The sequence below is a fragment of the Panthera onca genome, chromosome D3 (assembly GCF_046562875.1).
Source record: "Panthera onca isolate mPanOnc1 chromosome D3, mPanOnc1 haplotype 2, whole genome shotgun sequence".
NCBI lineage: Eukaryota > Metazoa > Chordata > Mammalia > Carnivora > Felidae > Panthera > Panthera onca.
The window spans coordinates 44,448,928-44,474,806 of NC_138350.1; the positions used below are offsets into that span (position 1 = coordinate 44,448,928).

At 35.8% G+C, this 25,879-nt stretch overlaps 1 protein-coding gene and 1 pseudogene across 1 annotated transcript in view; one reads left to right on the forward strand and one right to left on the reverse strand.

Annotated features, from left to right (window-relative positions):
- Positions 1–1,515: 1,515 nt before the first annotated feature.
- LOC132666168 (U2 spliceosomal RNA) lies at positions 1,516–1,603 on the reverse strand (annotated as a pseudogene).
- A 19,755-nt stretch (positions 1,604–21,358) lies between these two features.
- The window catches only part of RBBP8 (RB binding protein 8, endonuclease), a 386,439-nt gene continuing 381,918 nt past the window's right edge, over positions 21,359–25,879 (forward strand). Inside the window, exon 1 of the mRNA XM_060613438.1 lies at positions 21,359–21,368. The gene's annotated coding sequence lies outside the window, so the exon portion shown is untranslated. The remainder of the gene's footprint in view (positions 21,369–25,879) is intronic.

The window sequence follows — 25,879 nt, forward strand, 5'->3', positions numbered from 1 at the left end:
CATAAACACTACAGGATGGTCTCTAAATGATCCAGCAGTTGCTGGACTACGAGGGAGATAAGATCTCATTAAAAATACAAAAATTGGAGCTAACATACCAGAATATGGAGATATATTGACAAGGGGATCTACATTATATATACACAGTCCTTTCTCATTTGGCCTCAAGGAAAAAGGCCTTGTTTGGTGAAAACCAATATGGATTAATTTTGGTCTTCCTTAAATAGTTCTTACACAAATTACCTACCAACAGAAAAGGTGGTAAAGAGAGGGAAAAGCCAATACAGACAGTCCCTTTTGAAGTGTGATTTTGCCTTTGTCCAAAAACATCACCCCAAACTTAGGGTAATTTTTTGGTTAAGAGCTATTTTTCCTCTTAAAAGGGGCTCCTGGGTGGCTCAGTCGGTTAAGCGTCGAACTTCAGCTCAGGTCATGATCTCACAGCTTGTGAGTTCGAGCCCCACCACGGGCTCTGTGCTGACAGCTCGGAGCCTGGAGTCTGCTTCAGATTCTGTGTCTCCCTGTCTCTCTGCCCCTAACCCACTCTCATTCTGTCTCTGTCTCTTTCAAAAATAAACATTTTTTAAAAAAGGATAAAACTTGCTGTATTCTTTCCTAATTAGAAAAAACAGTCTTATCCATAAAATTTAGAAACACATAAAACATAGAAAATAAAAATCACCTATAATTTCACCACCCTGAAAAAAAATTTTTAAGCAACTAGAATCATGCTGAATGTAGAGTTTTTTAAATAATTTTTTAATGTTTATTTATTCTTGAGAGAAAGAGAGAGAGAGAAACAGAATATGAGTGGGGGAGGGGAAGAGAGCAAGGGAGACACCGAATTTGAAGCAAGCTCCAGGCAATGAGCTGTCAGCACAGACCCAACGCGGGGCTCAAACTCACAAAGATCATGACCTGAGTCGAAATTGGACGTTTAACCAACCGAGCCACCCAGGTGCCCATGAATGTGGAGTTATATCTTGCTATTCTTCATATAGCATATCATGAGCTTTATTGTATGTCATGAAAAATGCTTCACAAACATGTCATTTAGCTAATGTCTAGTATATGAATACACCATAGTTTGTATAACATTTTCCTGTTTTAGGGAGATGTTTTAATGAACCAAATTTTTCAGTCTCACAAATAATGTAATGGTGAACATCACATAAATAAATCTTTACTCACATTTTCTATTATTTTATTGAAATATATTATTAAATATGAAATTATTAGGAAAAGGGTTATGACCATCTTTAAGGTCTTTTCACTAAGAACCCTTTTCAGAAGTTTTCTCTATTCTTGTTTATATTCCCAGATGCACTTTGTTTAAAATTTTCACATTATAGAAAAAGTTATAGGGATAGCATCAAAACTATAAATTCAAATGGGAAGAACTGACATTTTTACAATTTTCAGAAACTTGTTATGTGTATCCATTTATTGAAATATTTTATATCTCAATAAACTTTTGAAGCTTTTTTCATATTGTTCCCACACATTCTTGTATTTAAATTTTTTTGTTGCTATTATAAATACAATATTCTTGTCATTGTATTGTTTACTACACTTGATCTTAGCCAAAAGGCCGAGAAGCGATTGTCATTGTATTGTTTAATCAGAGATTGGTGGGATAGAAAAAATAGTTACTAATTTTAGAAATATTTATCTTCTAACCAATTTATTTAACTATCTTGTTATTTATAACAAGCTTATAGTTGGTGCATTTGTGTGTGTGTGTGTGTGTGTGTGTGTGAGAGAGAGAGAGAGAGAGAGAGAGAGAGACAGAGAGAGAGAGAGAGAGAGACAGAGAGAGAGAGAGAGAGAGAGAGAGAGAGAGAGAGATGTGGCATATAATCATTCTAGCTGAAATCATTACATTTTGGCTTTTTCTTTCCAGTAGCAATGCTCCTTTGTTTTGAGTTCTTGTCTCTTCCATTGGGCACAGCTTTCAGAAAAGTTAATTAGTAAAGGTAATAGATGGCATATTTGATGACAATAACCTTGTACATGTTCCACCGCTAAATATGTTGGTTGTTAAAGTTAATTCTGGAGGAGGACACATGTATATCTCTAAAGGAGTTACACAGGTAGCAGGAATACTGGAGCAGACCAGGTGAAAGATTATAGAGCTTGATGGAAACTGTGACAAACCAGAGGGTATTCCTTCCAAAGGGAGCACACAGCAGGTGCCCAGCTGAAACCTATTATATGCTATGAAAATGTGGACTTACTGTTAACAGATCTTTCATTTTTTTCATGTCAGAAAAGTTACCATTAACGTAGTCCTATACAACAGGCTTTTAAAAAATGTTTGCTGAAGTGAAACAATTCAGTATATTTAAGAGAAAAAGGCACTGAAAATTAAGGACTTCTATTTCTTACTTAGAGTAGTTTTTTTTTAAGTTTTGTCATAATTCACCATCCTAAAAGACTCAATATAGGAAATTTTGGAAATGCATAAGATAACGACGTTTTTAAAGTTAAATATAGCATCACCACCCAGTCAATGGCTAACATTTTGGCATATTTTTATTCTAAACTATTATTGAATACATAACATATAAATATATGTACACATATATTTTGTTGTATTTTTTAGTCTCTCATGTGTACAATGTATAAAGTAAATAAGTAGAAGTACATTTAAGTGTTTATAAATAATATTACTATAAAATAAAGGTTATATTTTATGTAATGTTTCATAATATACTTTTTCCAGGTCACATTATATATTATATGTGAACATTTTCTCATGCCACTAAATGATTTTTAAAATACATTTGGAAAAAATAATTCTGTATAGTATTCTATCATAGTAATGTATCATAAATTATTTAACTAATGTTCTTTTTGGGTTATATAGGTTTATCCAATTTTTTAATGTTATAAATATTGCAACAATAAAAAGTCATGTACATAAATCTTTGTACACGTCTCTGATTAGTTCTTCTAGATAAATTCCTAGACGTGAAATGACGAGACCCAAGGGTAGGAATTTTTCAAATTTGGATATACATTGCCAAGTTGCCCTTCAGATGTGGTTGGGTATGTTCCCACCAGCAAACTACAAGATTGTTCATTCTCACCTCCCCAATATTGAGTATTAAATTTTGTCAATTTGGTGGGGGAAATGTTTTAATTTATATTTCTTTGATTACAAGTAAAATTTAAATATGTATTTTAATATATTTATTGGGGTTTTTATATTTCTTCTTTTGTTAATTATTTGTCTATATCCTTTGCCAACTTTTCTATTTGGATGTACATCTTTTTTGAAAATATTTTTCACTTTATATGTCTTAAGGATATAATATGTTAGTCACATATATTTCAAATATTATTTTCAGTTTATTTGTTTTTGTCAGTGTTGATTTATTTAACATAGAAATTACAACTCATGAAATATTTCATTGTTTCAATTTTCATTGTTTGGTTCTTTTTCATTCATGTTTAGGAAAACCTTTTCAACTGTAATATCAAATAAGAAAATCACTAATACATTTTATACTTCTTTCAAGATTTCTTTTTTTTTAAATTTAACATTATAATTTAGATGAATATGTGTGATGGGGTGAAAATAGGGATATATTCTTGTTTTTGTTTTGTTTTTCCCCGACATTTAGTCAGTTGTTGCAGATTGATTTTCACATACTAATGTCACCCTTTGCATGAATTTGGGAAATTTTGTTATTTTTTAAGCAAGTTCTAAGATTTATAAATACTAGGATCTATTTCAGAACTTTCAAGGCTCACCAGTTTTGTCCAGTGTGACACTCTTCAAATTATTATATCTATATAATGGAGTTTATTATGTGGGAGTGTAAATCCTTCCTATTTATTTTTGACAATTTCCTGACCTATCAATAATTTGATAAAGGTATAAATCAACTTGGTTCTCAATGTCTTGTTTTACTCTATTTATAAAATAGTGAGTAAGTGATACAGAGTTTCCTCAAAAAGTTAAAAGTAGAACTACCCTACAACCCAGCAATTGCACTACTAGGTATTTATCCAAAGATACAAAAATACTATTCAAAGGGGCACAGGCACCCCAATGTTCCTAGCAGTGCTATCAATAATGGCCAAATTACAGGAAGAGCCCGTATGTCCATCGACAGATGAATGGATAAAGAAGATGTGATATATATACAATGGAATATTACTCAGCCATCAAAAAGAATAAAATCTTGCCATTTGCAACAACATGGATGGAACTACAGTGTATTATGCTAAGCGAAGTAAGCCAGAGAAAGAAAAATACCATATGATTTCATTCACATGTGGAATTTAAGAAACAAAACAGATGAACATAGAGGAAGGGAAGGAAAAATAAAATAAGATAAAAACAGAGGGAGGCAAACCATAAGAGACTCTGAACTATAGAGAACAAGCTGAGGGTTGCTGGAGGGGAGGTGGGTTGGGGAATGGGCTAAATGGGTGATGGACATTAAGGAGGACACTTGTGATGAGCACTGGGTCTTATACGTAAGTGATGAATTACTAAATTCTATTCTTGAAATAAATACTGCACTATGTGTTAACTAACTTGAATTTAAATAAAAACTTGGGAAGAAAACAAAAATTAAATTAATTTAAAAAATTAAGAACACTTGAGGCTATCAGAAATATTTTAACATTGACTGTATATTTGGTCATATTATGCAATTTTTCTTATTTTGTTCTAGTGGTGGTACTGTGGTTATGTTTTTAAAAATACAGTGCTTGCTTTTTAACAATATATATCAAATAATGAAAAAAACAATGTGTACGTGATAAATACTTTATTTGGCAACAATATTAATGTCGATTCTTTTGTACCATGAATTTCTTCTTCCTAGACCTAATTAACCATTAGAAAAATTAACCAACTTTGAGTACAGTATTTAACTTCTCGTAGCCTCAATATCTTCATCAGGAAGAAAGGAAAGAGAAGAAAGAAAGAAAGAAAGAAAGAAAGAAAGAAAGAAAGAAAGAAAGAGGAGGGCACCTGTTGGGATGAGCACTGGGTGTTGTATGGAAACCAATTTAACAATAAATTTCATAATAAAAAAAACTAAAAATTAAAAAAATATGAAAGAAAGAAAGAAAGAAAGAAAGAAAGAAAGAAAGAAAGAAAGAGGTGGGGAGGGAGGGAGGAAGGAAGGTAGAAAAAAGAAAGGAAGAAAGGAATCTCTTCTGATATTCAGTTTTAAAATACCTGAGTAATGGCTCTTCTCACAAATTATTCAAAACCATCAAAGAATAAAAAACAACTTTAAATTGGATCTCTAACAAAACCAAGAAACATCTGAAATCTGAAATCTGAAACCACAGAACGGAAGGAGGATAATACAAAAGAACGAGTATCCAACAGGAATGTGGGAGAATGGAGATAGGATAGAAGTAGCTAAATTTCTTATTTTAAAAAGTTAGCAACCCCTTTTCAAGATAAGAAGTGCACCCTGAGGTGTAAATCACAACATTTTTCCCCATCAATGGGTGTGGTGTGTGCCAACCGGTGAAAGGCCCTTTCCTGGGCCTGGCTTGGATCCCACAAGAAGCAGAAGCAGAGAAGGCAAGATTGAACAAGGAATCACACTGACAAACCATGTTTGCAGGAAGTAGTCTGTCAAAACAGGTAGAAGGAAAGGAACTACCTTTTGAGCTGCTTTGCAATGCCAATTCTGGTTGGTTTGCAAGAAATAAAGGCTGAAAGAACTCTTGAGACACTCTCAGCTATGTGTCATAATAACTGCTGATCTGGAACATGGACCTCTACCTAACCTGTGTGAAGGTCCTACAAATAGTTGGTCTGTGTTCATTATCACATGAGCAACAATCACAACGAAAAGGATAAGATTTCATTATTTAAAAACAGGAAAAAAATGATGAGTTGAAGAAATTCACCAGAACACTGAAAAAAGTAGATGAAAATTTTGTGCAAACATTTCATTATGAATTTAAAAAACTTGGTGAGAAGAAAAATGTAAAGCTCTAGCAAACAATATAAGCCCCAAATAAATGAAGGTACACATCATATTCACAAGTGATATAACACAGTAAGATGTCAATAATCTACTAATTGAATACAAACTAAACTTCCACTTGGATATTTTTCAGAACTCAATGGACTTATTCTCAAATGTATGTAGAAGGATAATGTATGTCCAAAAACCCAAATAGCTAAGTAAAATGTGGTAAAGAAGAGCAGAGAGTGTAGACTCCTTACCATTTATCAAGATATACTGCAAAGCTTTAGTAAAAAATCCAGTAAGGTTTTGATGCACAGATACATAAATCAATGGAACAAATAAAGAGACACAGAGCTCAAGAATGGATCTATATGTATGTGACAAATTTTAATACTATAAGAAATGAAAGAAATAATGACATTGGAAAAGCTGGATTTTTTTATGGAAAAAAAGAAAGTTGGATCACTACCTGACACCATAAACTGGGGTGGACTTTAGATGACTCAAGACCCACTTGTAAAAAAGAAAGCACTATACGTCAGTAGAAAAAAAGACAAGAGACTGTTTCGGTTAAATAGGAATGAGTAAAATCTTCCTAGACAAGATCTTCCAAAAATAAAAAACCACTTACAATATCAAAATTAAATGTTTTTGTTTAATGCAAGACACCATAAACAAAGAAAAAAGACAGATGACTAACAAGTTCAGACTCGTTAGTAATCAGAGGAAAACAAATGAAAACAACAAAGAGATATCTCTTGACACTTATAAGAATGGGAAAAAGTTGGAAAAGTGGATAATATCAAGAATTGACTAGGACATGGAAAGAATGAAACTTACATTTACTGTTAGTGAATGGGTAAACTGGCATAGACATTCTGAAGTGCAGTCTGGCAGTATTTAGAGAAACAGAGCATGTGTCTATTTTATGACTCAAAAATTCCATATCTGAGGTTACATCCCAAAGAATTCTCAAACTAGTTGGGACTTGAGCAAAAATATAAATTGTGGGGGCGCCTGGGTGGCGCAGTCGGTTGAGCGTCCGACTTCAGCCAGGTCACGATGTCGCAGTCCGTGAGTTCGAGCCCCGCGTCAGGCTCTGGGCTGATGGCTCGGAGCCTGGAGCCTGTTTCCGATTCTGTGTCTCCCTCTCTCTCTGCCCCTCCCCCGTTCATGCTCTGTCTCTCTCTGTCCCAAAAATAAATAAAAAACGTTGAAAAAAAAATTTTAAAAAATAAAAAAAATATATAAATTGTGACAATCTGGGTGGCAAATATGGGAAATTAAAGGCAACCTTAAATGTCATCACATAGAAAAATATATAGGTAAAGTGAGCTGCCAAACGATGGAATAGTACACTGCAGTTAGAATAAATGGATTAGATATCCAGACAGTACAATGAATAGTTATTAGAAGTACAAGATTGAGTAAGTAAATAAAAGGAACAATCCTTATCTTCTCATTTCCTTCATCTTTCTATTTCCTTTCTTACCCGACTTAAATTCTGTGTTCCGTAATTATAACCACTCTTTTACATATGTCTAGACTTTCTTGTCCTTCTTCACTTTGTGGTATTAATCTCACTATTGGAGTCGGAATTTTTAGAAAGGAAGAAAGGAGATAAAGATTTAATATCAACAATAAAATAGAAACCTTGTTGTCCTTACTTTGAACTGGAAGTAGTATAAACTCATGGCAGAAGTAATCTTTGAAACATAGGCATGCACACATTTCCCAGCTCCATCCAGTTAAAAGGCCTAACTACGATAGCCAACACAATAGCAATAAGCACCCCTCATGTCCAAACTTAGTTTCTAAAAATAATTTCCCTCTAAAAGTAACTAAGGCTTCTGGGGAAAATGTCCACTTCCAGATCTGGGACAGGAAATGTGCAAAATAAGCCTGGAATGTATTTTTAAACAAGTAGGTAAAGAACTATCAATGACTTTATTTGTGTCTAAAGACCTCAGGAGCCAATTTCGATAGGTTCCCACTGGCCAAAGACAGAACAATTTGAATATCGATGAGTATAATAACTTCAATGGACTAAAACATATTTTTAAACAAATATGTTTAAAATCCATGCATTCATAATAATACAAAACAAAACAACTGGTCACCTTTGACAGATATTAAGAATCAACTCTTTATTTTGAAAACTAATAAACAAAGGGAAAGAATCAAGTATTTTTCCTCTCTTTCTTATATGAATGCATCTCCAGTGATTACACTTCAGTGTACTTTGCATACATACAAATAGTTAATGAGGAAAGCATCTCTGTTTAGAAATAGCCCATCTAATAAATGAAGTAAAATGATACAATTAGAATATCACCATTTCCCAAGCTCTAATAAATCAACAGACCCAGGAAATAATTATCAATGACTTCTAATGCCACAAAAAGAAAAACAACCAGATGTTATTTAGTCTTCCCCTCAAAAAAAATCAAATCTGAATTTGATCACATCTCTAGATCTAATTAAATTTATAGGAAATACAGAGGAATAAAGGAATATGATAACCCCATGGGGAGCCAATCAGCAAAATCCAAAATATAAGAACCTCTAAAGGATAAACGATCCAATTTCTTCAACAAAAATGTGCAAGGTAAAAAAAAAAAGCTAGAGGGTGAACCTATAGATTAAAAAGAGACTTAAGAGATATAAATAATTGTGATATATGGATTTTATTTAGATCCCAATTTGAACAAGTGAACTACAAGAAAAAAACAATTAAGGGAATATGTTCATTGACTAGATATTTAAGGATATTATGAAACTATTATGAAATATTTTAACATACAAAAAGTTGTGCTTTTTTCAAATTACTATCTTTTAGAGATCTACACTTAAATATTTACAGAGGAAATTATACAAAATCTTGGATTTGCTTTACAACAATCTGAGTGGCGGAGGGAAGAAAGCTGGAGGAAATGAAACTGGCTGTGAGTTGAAAACTGTTGAAGCTGGATGATGAGTATGAGGAGTTTCATCACCCCATTCTTTCTCCTTTTGATGTGTTTGAAATTTTCTATAATAAAATTTCTTAATTAGTTATAATGGGATAAAAAAATCCTCTTTACCATGGGAACAAAAATGTAAAACACCTAGGAAAATGGGTAATAGGTATAAGAAGATAAAACTTTAGAACATTATTAAAAGGCACAATAGAAGACTTTAACAAATAAAAGTGCACCATTGGGTGGTAAACCCCATCATACAGAGACGATTTTCCTAACCCTAACTCTTCTCCATAATGTAGTCTAAGAATAAAATGCAATCCCAATAAAAATACAAAAGTGTTCTTATATGCCAGTAAGCTGATTCAAATAAAAAAAAAAAAAAGTAAGTACATATGATAATCCAGAAAATCAGGGATGAGGGATAAGGGGGAAGGGACAAACCCTAATATACATTAAAGTCTTATGAGACTAGTGCAAAGAAAAGATCAGTGGAAGGGAAAACAAAATTCAGAAATAAATCTAAAAATACAAAGTAACGTAGCACAGAATATAGGTGGCATTTTAAATATGTGAAAAAAGATGTATTATTTAATAATGTCATTGAATTAGTGATTAATCATCCAAAAAAAATTAAACTTGGACCTATACTACTAGAAATCGACATGTGATATAAAACACAAAAGCCATTAAAAAATATTTGTAAATCAGCTTATATAAATAGCAAATACTAAGCAAAGCAAAAGCAAAATCTTAAAAAAAAATCCAAAGTCAAAAGACAAATTAAATTTTACAATTAAAAAAAAAAAAAAGACTAACAATCCAGAAGGGAATCAGAGTATAGGATACAGATACAAATGGTCAGTCTGCCAAAAAGTAAATGCACATGACACTTAAACATGTGAAAAGATGCTTCAACTCACCAGTGCAAGTTCACAGCACACAGCACACTGGGTTTCCACCAGGGTGAGGAAACACTCATACTTTCTTAGTGTAAGTCAGAATCATTTAAGTTGTTTAAAGGGAAATTTGACAATATTTCCAAATTTTAAAAGCACATACACTTTGACCCAGAAGTGTTGGTATAGAATTTATACTGTGGCTATACTCAAAATGTTGAAATGAAGTATGCACAAATTTACTTACTGCAATATTATTTGTCACAGCAAAAGACTGAAGCATCATAAATGTCCATCAGCAGGGACTGCTTAATAAAATATAGTATACCCAGCCAATGGGATACTATACCCCAGTTAAAAAGAATGAGGCAGGCCTTAACATACAACTTGCAAGGATCTTCTAACATATTTAATATACCAAAAATACTATTATATGAAAAAAGTCAAAGTGCAGAATAGTATACATACTATGCAGCCATTTAGTAAAAAGGAGAGTAAAAGAATAAAAGAAACTGGTAGGTGTGGTTGTTTTTTTCAATTTTGTAGCCTGAGTATGTGTTAACTCTTCAAAAATAACTTCCGATGGTTTTATGAAGATTAATTTTGTAAGATAATTTATGTGAAAGTCTTTGTAAACTTTGAAGTTCTGTGCAAATACAACTTAAATAAACAGCTGTTTACTGGGATTAGATCCTCACTTCCTGGGTTCAAGAAATGATTCACTTTCTGTATAGTTACTCAATATCTTGGAGTCTTGATAACTGAGTCTCAATTTCTTTCTCTCTGAACAATAATCCTTCCATCTTCATAGGAATTGCTATGAGGACCACTGAAGACAATTTATCTGAAAGTGCTTTGTAAACGACAAAGTTTTCAAAACTGTAAGTTGTCATATTTATAAAGTTAAAAGTTAAAATGTATGGTGTAAACTCTGAGTGACACAGGATTACAAAGATGGACAAGATCAGATAAACTAGCCCTGTACCATCGAATATGGTGGCCATTCCAATGTTGCTACTAGCACTTGAAATATGGCAAGTTCAAACTGAAATATGCTGTAAGTGTAAAACAGACATCAGATTTTGAAGACCTAGTAAACAAGAATGTACAATCTCATTGATGTAAGTTTATATAATATTTTCGAGATACTGAATTAAATTAAAACATCGTTGAAATTAATAATTAATTGCACCTGATTTTTTATTTTTATTTTTTTAATTTTTTTTAACGTTTATTTATTTTTGAGACAGAGAGAGACAGAGCATGAACGGGGGAGAGTAAGAGAGAGAGGGAGACACAGAATCTGAAACAGGCTCCAGGCTCTGAGCAGTCAGCACAGAGCCCGACGCAGGGCTCGAACTCACTGACCGCGAGATCATGACCTGAGCCGAAGTCGGAGGCTTAACCGACTGAGCCACCCAGGCACCCCGACACCTGATTTTTTAAATATGCCTACTAGAACACTTCAAGTTACATATGCAGCTTACCTTACATTTTGCTGGACAGTCCTGGACAAGACAGTTTAGAAGTGACTTGTTCAAGGCAAGATTTGGATTTGACCTGAAAGGAGGAATAAGGACTTGAAGAAACAGAGAAGTGAAGAATTTCAGGCATTACTGGCAACATATGCCAACATACAGGACAGTCCTGTGCAGGGCTCAAACTCAAGCCTCAGTGAAGATGCTGCCTGAATGGTTGGAAGAAATCCAAATGAGACGAGGCAGAGTTGGATAAGCAGTTTGAGTCTAGATAATGACAGAGTTGGAGGATCAATCTGAAGTTTGCATCTCACTGGGAGTGTTTGTAAAGCAGGCTCGGTAAAGCAAGTTGAGGCAGGGAATAATGCCTGCCAAGCAAGGTTTTACCTACAGTCCACTTGTTATTATCCCGTTGCAGTATATATGTTCACTGTGTTTGCTCTATACCAAGACTATCCGGATTTGGGATGGTTCACTATTAATGGAGAAGAAGGAAATGAGGAAGAGAAAGAGCTAAAAAGGGAGTCCCTATTTTTTGGAACTTAGAGCACTGTGCTAGGCATAGGCATAGTATGTACATATGCTACCCCACTTGTTCTCGTACAATCCTATGGGAATCTGAGCATTGTCTCCATTTTACATAAGGCAAGATCATTCAGATATAAGTTGTCAGAGGTCATTCCAGTTATTCCATACAGGACTAGCACTGAAGGCCAGTTCTGACTGACCAATTCTCATTATACAATGCTGCCTATTAGAAAGAAAAAATAAAAGGTGAACGACAAACCATGCTATTGAACATATTTCTTCACTTCCAAGCCTACATAGTAAAAGTGTGAAAGGAGGAAGGGATGCAGATTTTCAATGAAATCCTGGTGGCTTTGAATAATGAACATTCTACTCCTAGCTCCATGACTATAAATAAATAAGACTTAAATGAATTCATGCATTAATATATCTGGGGTGAAATGGCAAATTTCAAATGACGCTTTTAAGCAGATTGAGGATTTGTTGTTTTTTAAACTGACCGCACATTTACTGAGAAATTTAGAGTAGGGTGATATCACTGTGGTTCAGATTTTGAATCTCTGTGGGGGGAAATGGGGGAGGGGAATGGAAGAACCAGAAAACATGCCATCAAGTGACTGTGGGAGGGGAAGAAGTTGTTTCTCTCATATTCTTCCTAAAGAGGTTACAAGGAAGTGAGCAGTTTAATATCCAAGGAAGAAATAAGGTATAGATGAAAGTTAGAGTCTAAGATAGTAGGGGTGCCATGGGAGTTATATCTACCTGGTATCTCCTTCCCCTTGGGGGAAGGGTCATGACTTCCATGTTCATGAATTTCTAATCTAGAAGATATCCATGCAAAACAAAGACAATACGCTTATGGATCAACATAGTCTCTGCAAGGAAGGGACATGTCTGATCAAGCTGTCAGAAACCACCCAAAGTCTCTCAGCATGTGCCCCTTTGCTGTTCTAGAAGCTGTGTCAGTTCTTTGAACAAACTTTATTTTTTCAGGCAACTCACCAAATGGTGATGTAAACCTTGAAGGCTGACAAGTTGGATCCCAGTTCTAGCTTTTTCTCAGAAAACTTTGCTTTGTCGGTTAGAACAACTTTTAGAGGATGCAGACAAGACTTTTATTAACTGGGATAATAATTGGCAGCACCGGAAAGTTAGAGCAAACCCAAGTTCTGGAGAGTTAACTAGATGTCAGAAACAAGTCTCTGCTCACAAAGGACATAGAATTTAATAAAATATATACAATCAAATACTACTACAAGATAGTATAAAATAAAAGCACATGAATAGTATAAACAGAAGCAGATCACCACAGTATTGGAACAAGGAGAATAGAGATAAGAGCCATTATCTGATTCCATGTAAAATTCCATCTTGAACCACTAGAAGCTAAGAAGGGAGCGTTAGTTCTTGCTGCTTCTTCTGATGCCTTTGATGTTGGAATCAAGATAAATTATAGAAAAGAGATTTTTATAGCTCTTCCAGAAAAATTCTCTTAATTTTATGTATTAGATGTGCCCGCATACTATAAACTCAGAGGATAGACTCCTAATTGTGAAAAACAATATTAAAACTAATGTATGAATTAATAGTTGTTTCTTTTTATTGTATTAAATTTGCAAGGAAACAAAAATAAATGAAACAAACAAAAACTCTGAGGATTAAAAACAGAATGACAGCTTGGTTCGCATATCTTATTTCTCTATTCCACATGTATAATAATTCAGATCACAATAAGAATCTTCACTTTGTAGGCTATATAGAATGCAAAGAATACATTCCTGAGTGGTGCAAATGAAGAGGTGGGCAACTAAGTGAAATCTTGTTTGCATTGTCTTGCAAATTTGGCATTCAATTTTCCAACAGGGAAAAAATGTAATTTCAATTCCTTAATGCTGTGAATAAAGTTTGACAGCTGTGAAACTGACTTATATACTGATTTTGCTTACACAGTCACATAATCTATCCCTTATGCTAGGAAATCTAGGTGGTAGAAATGATCAGTATTTCAGATACAATTCAAGAGGAGTGTGTGGTAAGGTAAATGGACAATATAACAAGTTGTTTCCTACAAAGATATTCTGAAGCATTCTTTGAGATAGTACCAGAGGAAAATGTTTTACTTTTTATTTTAAAAAAAAATTTTAATGTTTTATTTGTTGAGAGAGAGAGAGAGAGAGAGAGAGAGAGAGAGAGAGAGAGAGAATGAGCAGGAGAGGGGCAGAGAGAGAGGGAGACACAGAATCTGAAGGGAGGGGGCTCGAACTCAAGAGCTGCGAGATTATGACCTGAGCCGGAGTTGGATGCTTAACTGACTGAGCCACACAGGCACCCCAAAAAAATGTTTTAAATTTTGGAGTTAATGCTCTTTTGGCTAGCCATTTTAAAAACAATCTGATGGGAAAATGTTCAATCATATTATTAATAAAATCAGGGCAATTATAAACAAAATATATTTGTTGCCAAACAAATTAGCTAAGATTGTTTTTAATGAGGATACCAATGCTGTGAAAGTATAACGTAGTGGGCATTTTCATACATTGCTGATGTAAGCATTCATTGGAACACTTGTTTTCCAAAGCAATTTAATAACACATATCAAAAGTCTTTAAAGCATTCAAGCCCTTTGATTCACTATTCCTACTTCTGGGAATCCTCTTATAAAAAAAAAAAATAGAAATGTTGTAGAAATTTTAGGAACAAAAATCTCACTAATGGAATAAAAGTCCTTCCCTTCAGTCTGACTGAAACAATTTAGGTCATGTACTCACCACTGGACCACGCACAATGCCCAGAGCATATTCAGACAAGCTAAGACTGAGTTTCTGAGCCAGCCATCAGAAGGAAAAATGGGAAAATCAAGACTGGCCTAGACTAATCACTAATGACCCCCAGAGCTGGAGTCAGTTCCTGGAACTATGTTCCTGTTACACAATGGGAGAGGAGTTGAATGCATGATAGGAGCTGACCTCCTTGGCCACCACATCTGGTCCTCCAATTTTCCCCACTTCAGTGGCCCCTGGATCTGCCAGCTTACTTAAGCTGATAAAATGGAATCATCCCTCATAGTCCCCTTTTCCTTGTCCCCCACATCCAGTGCAACACTAAATCCTATTATTAGGCAGAACTGTGTGAAATTCCCAGTACGTGATATCTTCGACTTACAAATTTCTACCTGCAAAATATTTCTCAAATCCACTCATTTTTTTCTTCTCCACTGTACCACGCTACTTGAAGCCACCCCATTCTTCACAAAGACAACTGCTATGCCAACCTAACCAATCTTATTTCCGCTCATCTGCATTCCTCCTTTTAAAGCTCATCAATGGGTCCCTATGGCTCATAGAAAACACCGCAAACTTCTTAGCCAGGCTGTGGAAGCCCTGCATCTTCACACTCTTGCCTATAAATCTGGTCTCCTTTGAGGTCACTCTCCCCATCACACTCTGTGCTCCAGATGCACTGATCCCATCTTCCTCTCTCATATCCCTCCTGCCATGCCCTCTGCCTGGAGTGCTTCCCCCTCACTCATCAACTTGCCAGTTCTACACATCCTTCCTATTTCCACCTCAATTTACCCTCTCAAACCAGCCTTTCCTGATTTCCCAACCTAGTTTGTTACCCGCCCCAGCCCCCAGTTATTCTCTCATAATAACCTACTTGTTTCCTTTCTGGAAACAATTTTTAGTTGCCCATTTATTTTGTTGTTGTTATTGTGTACTTGTTTAATACTCTCTTTCTACTACACTGGAAAGTTTTTTGTTTGTTTTTGTCTTTTTTGTTTGTTTTTCATTATTACTGGGGACACAACAAACTTTTTTTTAAAATTAAATTTATTTATTTATTTTTGGGAGAAAGAGTGAGAGAGAGTGCAAGCAGGGGAGGGGCAGAGGGAGAAGGAGAGGGAGAGAGAGAATCTCAAGCAGGCTCCATGCCCAGCACAGAGCCTGACGTGGGGCTCAACCTCACAACTATGAGATTATGACCTGAGCCAAAATCAAAAGTCAGACGCTTAACTAACTGAGCCACTCAAGCACCCCCATAGTAAACTTTCAATAAATATTTGTTGAATGAATAATTGTATGATAAACAAATAAATCAATAGGCTAGATTAAAATGTTGATAGGAAAAAATAGGCTATAAAATTGTGTGGACACTATTATTACAACTATTTTGTTGGACCAAGCATTAAAAAAAGAAAGGCTCAGAAAGAAATAAAACAAAATGATAATAGAAGTTGTTTGGATGATGGGATTATGAGTAATTTGAATTCTTATCTCTTTGCTTTTCTGTACTTTCAAATTTTCCTTAAGGAGTATCTAAAACTTGAAAATTACATATTTTACAACTTTGAGAGCAATCTTTACTTCCTCTATAATTCTCCTTACAAACATGAATTTTTGATCTCTCAATATTTATTATAAGTTGTTTCTATACAAATTTTTCCAGCATATATAACCAGTTTGCCTCATTATGGCATATAGAATTGGAAGAATATACAGAGAGATTCTAAATGGAATCCTTGCTCTCTATGGATACATGAGAAGAGAGTCATTAATTCCTTGTTCCATAGTGTAAAGAAAAGTAATTTGATTACATAAAAATCTACATGGCATTGTCTATTATAATAAATAATAGATAAATATGTGTATATGTCATATATGAATAATATAGAATTACCCATTTTCCATATATGTTGGTGTACTCGACATTTCCTAGCAGTTTCATGCACATAGGTCTCTGAAACTCTATCATTGGGACTTTCAGAAATCAGTGTAATCATCAGTAAAGATCACTGTCTATTTCTTGAATAAATTCTCTGTTCATCCCCACCAAATATTCCAGAAACCTTCCCTTCACTCTGATGTCTCCATTTTTAAAATATCAGATGTGTTCATATAATAAAAGGGGAGTGAAAAATTCTTTCACTTTCCAACATCTTTCAAATCCATACACTTCTTGTCTCATATCTCCATCCCACCTTCACCCCTCTAATCCAGGCCACTGTCATCTCCAACCTGGACACAGCTACAATCCCCTAACTGGTTCCTTCCATCCATTTAAAAACAAACCACCACCACCAACAACAGCAACAACAAACACCTTTATTAGGATACAGTTTATAGAAAATACAGCACACCTATTTGGTCATACATTTCAATGAGTTTTGACAAATCTATACCTCCGTGGACTCACCACCACCACTATAAAGATGTAAAACATTTCCATCACCCCAAATTTTCCCTTATGCCCCATCCTAATAAGTCCATTGTATGGAAATGCCATATTGTTTATTCATTCTTTCTTTATGGACACAAAAGTCATTTCCAGTTTTTTGGCTATTGTGAATACATTTGCTACCAACATTCATGTATTAGTCTTTGTGTAGACATGTTTTAATTTCCAATGGGTAAATACATAGAACTGCTGAATCATATGCTACATATATTTTTAACTTCATAAGAAACTGCCAACTGTTTTCAAAAGTGGATGTAACATGTTGCATTTGACCAGCAATGTATAAAAATTCCAGTTACCGAGGTGCCTGGGTGGCTCAGTCAGTTAAGCACCTGACTCTTGATTTTGGCTCAGATCATGATCTCACATTTGTGAGATCAAGCCCCAAGTCGGACTCCATGCTGGTCATGGAGGCTGCTTAAGATTCTCTCTTTTCCTGTCCCTCTGCCCCTCCCCTGCTTGCTTGTGCTCTCTCTCTCTCTCAAAAAAAAAAAAAAAAAAAAAAAAATCCAGTTGCCAACATCCTTACCAACATTTGGCATTGTCAGTCTTTCCAATTTTAGCTATTCTGAAATGTGTATATTGATACCTTATTGTGGTTTAAATTTACAATTCCCTAATGGCTAAAGATGTTGAGAACCTTTTTATGTGGCTATTAGCTATTTATATATCTTTCTTTGTTAAGTGTTTTTCAAACATATTGCCCATTTTAAAAACTGGGTTATGTGTCTACTTATAATTGAGTTATAAGGTTTTTGTTTGTTTATTTGAGTTATAAGTTTTTAATGTGGTTTAGGTACAATTACTTTGGCAGTTATATGTATTGTAAATATGTTCTCCCAGTCTTTGGTATGAACATTTATATTCATGAGAATATTTTTCAAAAAGCAGAAGATTTTAGTTTTGATGGAAGTCAGTTTATCAAAATTTTCTTTTATAGTTCATGCTTTTTGTGTCCTAAGAAATCTTTGCCTACCTCAAAGATGTAAAGATTTTCATCTACATTTTTTCCAGGAATTTTATAGGTTTTGCATTCCCATAAAAATTTTAGAATCTGGGGGCACCTGGGTGGCTCAGTCAGTTAAGCATCCAACTCGATTTCTGCCCAGGTCATGATCTCAACAATTTGTAAGTTTGAGCCCTGCATTGGCCTCTGTGCTGACAGTGTGGAGCCTGCTTGGGATTCTCTCTCTCCTTGTCTCTCTGCACCTCCCCTGCTTGTGCTGTCTCTGTCTCTCTCTCAAAATAAATAAAAAAATTTAAAAACATTTTAGAATTTGGTTGGAAACTTTTACCAAAAAAAAAAAAAAATGCTGCTAAAATTTAATTGGCATTGTGTTGAATAGATCACTTTGCAGAGAACAGCTATCTAACAAATATTGAATCTTCCCACCCATGAATCTGGTATCTCTTTTCACTATTAAATCTTTTTTTAATTTCTCTGAGTGATGTTTGACAGTTTTTATTGTAAAGATGCTATACTTATTTTGTTAAACTTATCCCTATGTATTTCATACTCTTTGACCCCTTGTATTTGGTATTTTTTAATTTCAACTTACAACTGTCCATTGCTAGTATATAAAAGTACAATTGATTTTTTAGACTGGTTTTGTATTCTGCATCCTTGCTAAACTTATTAGTTCTGGTAGCTTTTTGTAGATTTCTTCAGATTTTCTTTGAACATGGGGGCACCTGGGTGGCTCAGTCCGTTAAGTATCTGACTTTTGGTTTTGGCTCAGGTCATGATCTCATGGTTCATGAGTTCGAGCCCTGTGCTGACAGCACGGAGCCTGGTTGGGATTCTCTCTCTCCCCCCTCTGGGCCCCTCCCTGATTGCTCTCTCTCTCACACACACACACAAAATAAATAAACTTAAAATTTTTTTTTCTTTGAATACAATCACATTGTTAGCAGATAGAGAATTCTTTCTTCTTTTACAACGTATGTGTCGTTTATTTGTTTTTCTTGCCTTTTTGCAGTGACTAGAACCTCTAATATTGAACGTAAATGGTGAGAGTGGGCATCCTTGCCAAAATTTAGTAAGAAATCATTCAGTTTTCAGAAATAATCATGTTAACTGTTAGGTTTTCAAGAACACTCTATCAGGTTGAAGAAGTTCCCTTCTACTGCTAGTTTGCTGCGAGTTTTTATCCCAAATGGGCATAACATCATTTTGTACATTATTGAATTCTACTTGCTAATATATTGTAAGGGTTTTTGCAGTCATGTCTGTGTGGTATACTGGTGTTTAGTTTCTCTTTTTTTTGTCATTCCTTTATTTAGTTTTGGTAGAGAAGCAAACCTGGTCTCAAAAATTATTTGTAAAGTGGCCCCCTCTTCTCTCTTTCCTGAATGATTTTGTATAGAAATGGTGTTTCTTTCTTAAATCTGAATAGAATACACCATTATAATTATCTGAGTCCAGTGTGTGTGTGTTTGTTTTTGTGTGTTTGAAAGTTTTTAATTACTAACTCAGTTTTAATTACTAACTCAGTTTCCTTAATGCAGATAGGACTCCTCAGATTTTCTATTTCTTGAGTAAGTTTTAGTAAACTTTCAAAGAATTTTCCCTTTTCACCTAAGTTTTCTAATTTATTGATATGATTTTCAAAAAAATTCTGTATTCTTTTAATGTCAATAAGATCTGTGGTAATGCCACTTTTTGCCCATCAGTCTACCTCCCATTTTAACAGTTTTATTGATTTTTCAAAATACCGACTTTTGGTTTCATTTTGTTTTCTCTATTTTTTTTTTCAATTTTATGGGCTTTCTCTTTCCTTTCTTCTACTTATTTCAGGCTTAATTTGCTTTTTGTCTTTCTAGCTTCTTAAGATAGAAGCACATGATTTGCAATGCTTTTCTTTTTTCCTTATAATTTCTATTTCCTCATTACATCTTATGTTTTCCTTTATACTCTGGGTCATATTTATAATAATTTACTGTTCTTGTCTGCTAATTCCATTATCTCTCTTATTGCTATGTGTGTTTCTATTTATTTTTCTTGGTTTATGGGTTACAGTTTCCACTTCCTTTGTATGTCTAGTAATAGTTTAATGATTGCTGGACACTTTGAATTGAATGCTGTCCAATGCTAGATTTTGTATTGTGTTTAGGACTGTTGGGCTTTGTTGGTAGACAGTGAAGTTATTTGTAAATTGGCTTAATCTTTTGAGGCTTATTATCATGTTCTTTTAGGGTGGGTATAACGTAGCTTTTACTCTGGAGCTGAGTTTATGCTATTTCTAAGGCATCGTTCTTTTGGGGTCCCTGTTAAATACCACAACTATTTAATAAAATCTCTCCTCTTTGGCTGAAGGGAATTAGGACAATTTGCAGCTCTGTTTGAGCTATGGAAATTACTTGTATTACTTGTATTGACAGTGTTTTCTTTGAGATTTATTCTTCCTTGGCTTTACAGGTTTCACCCTATGCATGTGTGTATTGATACTGATACTCAGCCAAAGACTCAAGGGAACTTTTATGCAGATTGCTTCCTGAAACTTTGATCTCTTTCTCAACTCCGAAAAATTGCTGACCTATGTTTGAGCTCCTGCTTCCTGCACCTAAGACTGGAAATTACCTCCATGTAGAAAGCTTTAACGATGGTAGGGCTTACATCATTTGTTTCCCTTCTCTCAGGGATTACAATCCTGTGCTGCCTGTTGGATAATATCTGAAAATAGTTGTCTCTTATATTTTGTCCAGTTTTGTCATTGTTTATAGGGGAAGCATAATTTCAGATCCTATTTAATCCTCATGGCTGGAAACATAAATTTCTTCTCTCCACTTCTGACATCTGCCATTCATTCTCCATACTGTAGCCAGAGTGATTCTCTCAACACAAATCTGATCATATCAACCCCAAGCTGCAATGAAGAAGGCCGTACATGGTCTCATCCCTACCTACCCTGTAGCATAATTTGTCTCCATTCCACAATTTCTACTTTATGGTCTAGCATTACTAAATTACTTCCAGTGATATGCTATGCTCTCTCTCACATCCAGACCATTGCAAATATTCTTCTCTTGGTTTAAAATACATACATATCCTGTACCTCACATATACATTATCCCTAATATCTACTTGTCCTTCATAATTAATTTCTGTTTCTTTTTCAGAGAGGTCTCCTACAAAACTTAGAGTTGGTTTTACACCTGCCTAACACTGTAAGAATATCCTGTATTTGCCTTACAATAACCCTCATCATTTCATTATAATTACTTATTTAATATATCTTCTTCATTACACTGTTAAAGCCAAGTGAAAGTTCAACATCTCTTTCACTAAATCTGTTAAATCTCCAGTGTCTAGTATAGCAGCTGGCAGAGTAGATATCAACAAATATTTGATGAATAAATTAACGAAAACATAAGGTAATTAGCCAAAGAACTGATGGAGGGGGGGTGGGATGATGGAGAGATAGAGGAAGGAAACAAACAACAAAATGAATGTTCAAAAAACAGAAGGATCTTAAGGTCAACACTTCCATTTTGTCGATGCCGTGGGTCAAATTTTTCAGATGTCATTTAATTCCTCACTTTGTTTTGCCTGTGTCAACAGAGACACTAAGATGAGAATGGTTCTCTCCCAGAACCAAGAAGACTCAGGGTAAATGTTTTTCCATAATGGAGTTATCAGAAACAATCATGATGAACAAGTTTCACAATAATTGAGGGTAATACCTGATGATTCTATTGCTCTGTCTTGGGTAATTCCATAGAAGAGGGAGATCCATTATTCCTTAACCTGTTTTTTTTGTCACCACTGTTGTTTTAGTGTCAAGGTAAAAGAATGTTCACAGACCTGATATGATATTCATCATCCTAATGAAGTCATGTGAACAAACAAAATTAGGTTGTGGCAATCAAAGATCCAGGAAAGAATGTTTAGAAGAATTGAGAGATTCCATGTTTCATAGAGAAAAACTATGCAGAGGTTGTAACATTTTAATTCCAAAGTTGTGATCCATTGCCTGAAATGTAGAAGTGACCTGCTCATTTGTCATCATTCAGTCTTTATCATTTATCACTTTACCAAAAAATAAAATTTACTCCCATCTGTAGCCTGGATTCCCACAGCATGCATTTCAGCACACTAGGGCTCCTTATGCTCCTTGACCTACCCTATTTACCACTCCAATGTCCAGCTCTGGGCCAGCCTTGTGTCCTCAAAGTCATATTGGACATTTCTCTGGTAATCATCTCCTCTCCAGCTAACATCTTTAACGCTTTCACTGATTAACAGGAGCAAGTCACCCAACTCTGGGGACTCAGTGCACTCCAGAGCCATCTTATTGACCTCAAAGGGCTTCCCCAGTGCTGCTCAGCGGTTCTTAATTCATTTTGTAATGCTCTGTTGCATTCCACACTCGCAGAATCTTCAAACCATGGGATTTTGTAAATACCTAGAACCTAGAGTCCAGCAAATCCAAATTCTTTATTTTATAAATAAAAAATAGAAGAAAAGCCAAGATAGAAAATCACATAATTAATGATAAAGGTCTGACTATAATCCTGAAAAGGTAAACTCTAACTCCTTATCCCACTCAGTTCACCTGTGCCCTGACGCTTCAAAGCCTGGGCTTTCATTTCAATGCCCATTCCACCGACAAAAATAGGTCACATAGCAAAAACTCCCTCAATTTTCCCAATCTCTTCCTACCCCAACATGGCAGGGTGAAGAGAATATTGCCAGAAAGACCAAGATCCAAATCTCAGGTCTGTCATTTACTACCCACGTGATCTCAAGGAAGTTACTAAAAGCCATTTTGGCATAAATTTCTTTACTTGTTAAGCAGCAAAAATAGACTGGCAATCTACCCTGTAGGGTTTTTGTGAAGGTCTGAGTGAATGAGTGTAAAACAAATAAATGGCTGACAGATAGATGGTCAACGATGGCAACTATTTTTATTTTAGCTCTTTTAGCATACTTCTCTCCACCTGCAAACTTGTCCTTATCTACACCCACACCTTCCTCCTTCCAAACTCCTTCCCTCACAAGTGTGGTTTTCATCTTCCTCCTCTGAGAACCCCTTTCCATCTGGTTTCTCACCTGCTCAGAACTCCCTTGACCTTGACAACACTCTTAGGAGAGAGGTTGCTACAGAGTGGTTCCAACTGGGGAGCAGGGAAAAAGCAAGTGACAGGTCCTGGACACGGTGGATATTTGACAACACTAAGGGAATTTTGATATGCCTTCTTCCAACCACTTTGGAGAAATTTTGTCTTATTGAATAACAAGTGTCTAGCTCTTTTATTCCATTTACCACCAATTTCTGGGGGGGGGGGAGGGCAAGGGGTGTAAGTAATAAACCTATATATGCCATTTTATCATTGCTCATTTACTATAATGCCTGGATGACTTGTTAAAACATGGATTTCTAGATCTCAACCCTAAAGTTTTCATTGAGTCTGGATTTGGGCTGAGAATTTTATTTCTAACAAGTTCTCAGGTGCTACTGGAGTCCTTATTCAGGGACACCATAAGAACCACTGCTCCACAGCCTTGTTACTTTAAGTGTGGTCTGTGAACCAGCTCCACTGTCCTCACCTGGGAGTTGTCTCAAATGCAGAATGCAGGACCCGCCCCACTGACCCAGAATCTGCATTTTAGTAAGATGGATGTGATTCATATACACACTAAAGTCTGAGAACACTGCTCTGGACCAATGGTTCTCAATCCTCAATAAATGTTAAAATCACAGGGAAGGTGTTGTTTGTTTGTTTGTTTGTTTGTTTTAAATACTGATTCCTGGACCCCAACCCTGAGATTCTGATTTAGTTAGACTGGAATGGGGCCCCAAGCATTAGTATTTGTTAAATTCCTGGGAATTTTGTTAAAGTGCAGATTTGGACTGAGGGGGGCTAAGGTGGGGCTGGGTTCTACATTTCTAAAAAGCTCCCAGATGATGCCACATTTGTGGGCTACATTACACTTTAAGTAGCAATCCATTCTGGAAAGGGCCATCAGCTCTCTCCTACTTCCCAGAGTCAACCACCTTTTTTCAACTCTCATTCATCTTCAGCTCTCTGCAGCTGTTATCCATTCTTCCTGCCTTAAAACACTGTTTCTCACCTTTGACTGCAAATTGCCATCACCTAAAAAGCATTAACAACTACTGATTCCTGGGTTCCACCCCGAGATTCTGATGTAACTGGCATGGGAGGCAACCTGGGAACTGGAATGTCTACTTTCCCCTGATATTCCTGATGGGAGCAGAGTTGAAGAAGCACTGGTTTAAAACCATTGCTTGCCATATTCCTGAGATATAGCACTATTCTATATTTTCTCCTACCTCTTGATAACTTCTTAGTATCTGTCATTTTGCTACTTGCTTTTTTTTAGTTAAAATGTTTTTTTAAATGTTTTCTTTTTGAGAGAGAGAGCACAAGCAGGGGAAGAGCAGAGATGCGGGGTGGGCAGAGGATCTGAAGCAGGCTGGGTGCTGATAGCAGAGTAGCCCAATGCAGGGCTTGAACTCATGAATCGTGAGATTATGACCTGAGCCAAAGTCAGACACTTAACCAACTGAGCCACCCAGGAACCGCTGTCACTTGCTACTTTTTTTATTATTCTGATGGCTTTCATCCATCACTACTCTAGTAACATTATTCTTATATGTTTATGAAAACGTGACTTCTACCAAAGCTCCCCAATTCTGCCTCTCTTGATGTCTACATTTGATTTACAAGTCTATTCGTTCTCATAGTCACCCAGACTCAAAACTAGACAGGTGGAAACATCCAGACAGTTAGAGCTTGATTCCTCTTTCTGATGCTTCTGCCCTGCTCAGCTAGGGGCAAGCTGTTTCCTCTCCTCTCCTTGGATGTCTCTCCTGCATGGCTTTTCACTTCCATTTCCACTCATGGCTGCTTCCGGCCTTCATGGTCTTTTGTGGCTACTACCATAGTCTCCAAAATATCTCTCCTTCTCACTTCTCCCCCCTGACTCAGTTTACACATCTTGACCATGGAGCCAATTTGTTATCCCAACTCTGTGGCATCTATGAACATCCCACTGAAGTAGCATTCTCAGGGGATCTCATCATGGGAATGCTACAGTTAATTATTTTACAAAATAATGTCTCCCCCCTGACACACATGCCCAGCCTGCCTTATCTGGTGCCTTTCTTTTCTTCATGGCACTTGTCACCTTCTAACTTTATATTATTTGTTTGCTCTGTTTATTATTAAGTATCTGTCTCCTACCATTAGAGTATAAGCTACATAAGGGCAGACAATATTGTCTCTTTTGTTCTTTGACTTGTCTCAAGAACCTAGAAGACCTCTGGCACTCCATTGTTATTTGCTGAATAAATTAATAGGTTTCAACGATAGTCAGCAATGTAGATATCAGTTAAATATTCATAAAATAGCTAAGTCCTGCTACCAGAGTTAGGAGCTCCCTGGCACGACCCCCTAAAGCCCTTGTCCTCCCTGCAGACAACTCTGGGCTTCAGGGGGTGGGAGGGTGAAGAAAGGGTGGGAAGTAGAGGTCAATGGGGAGGGACAGAGGAGAGTGGGGGGAACAGTTCTCAGACAAGCCGGTCAGAAAACTGATTTTTGCAGGCCTTTGTTTGATTGTTCCCTATCCCAGTCCATCTATAAGATGTGGCAGTCCCTTGCCTGGTCACTATTCAGCCCTGATGCAAACTGCAGAAGGTTGCAAGTACTGGAGAAGGGCTAACCTACCAGCTGAGAATCTCTCTACAGGCAAAAGTGACTTCTTCAGGGCCTCCCTGCATCAAGGACGTGGCAAGCAATCTTTCTTCTCCGAGATTAACCTGGCCTAGAGCCACAGTAAACACCCAATCTCCCTTACA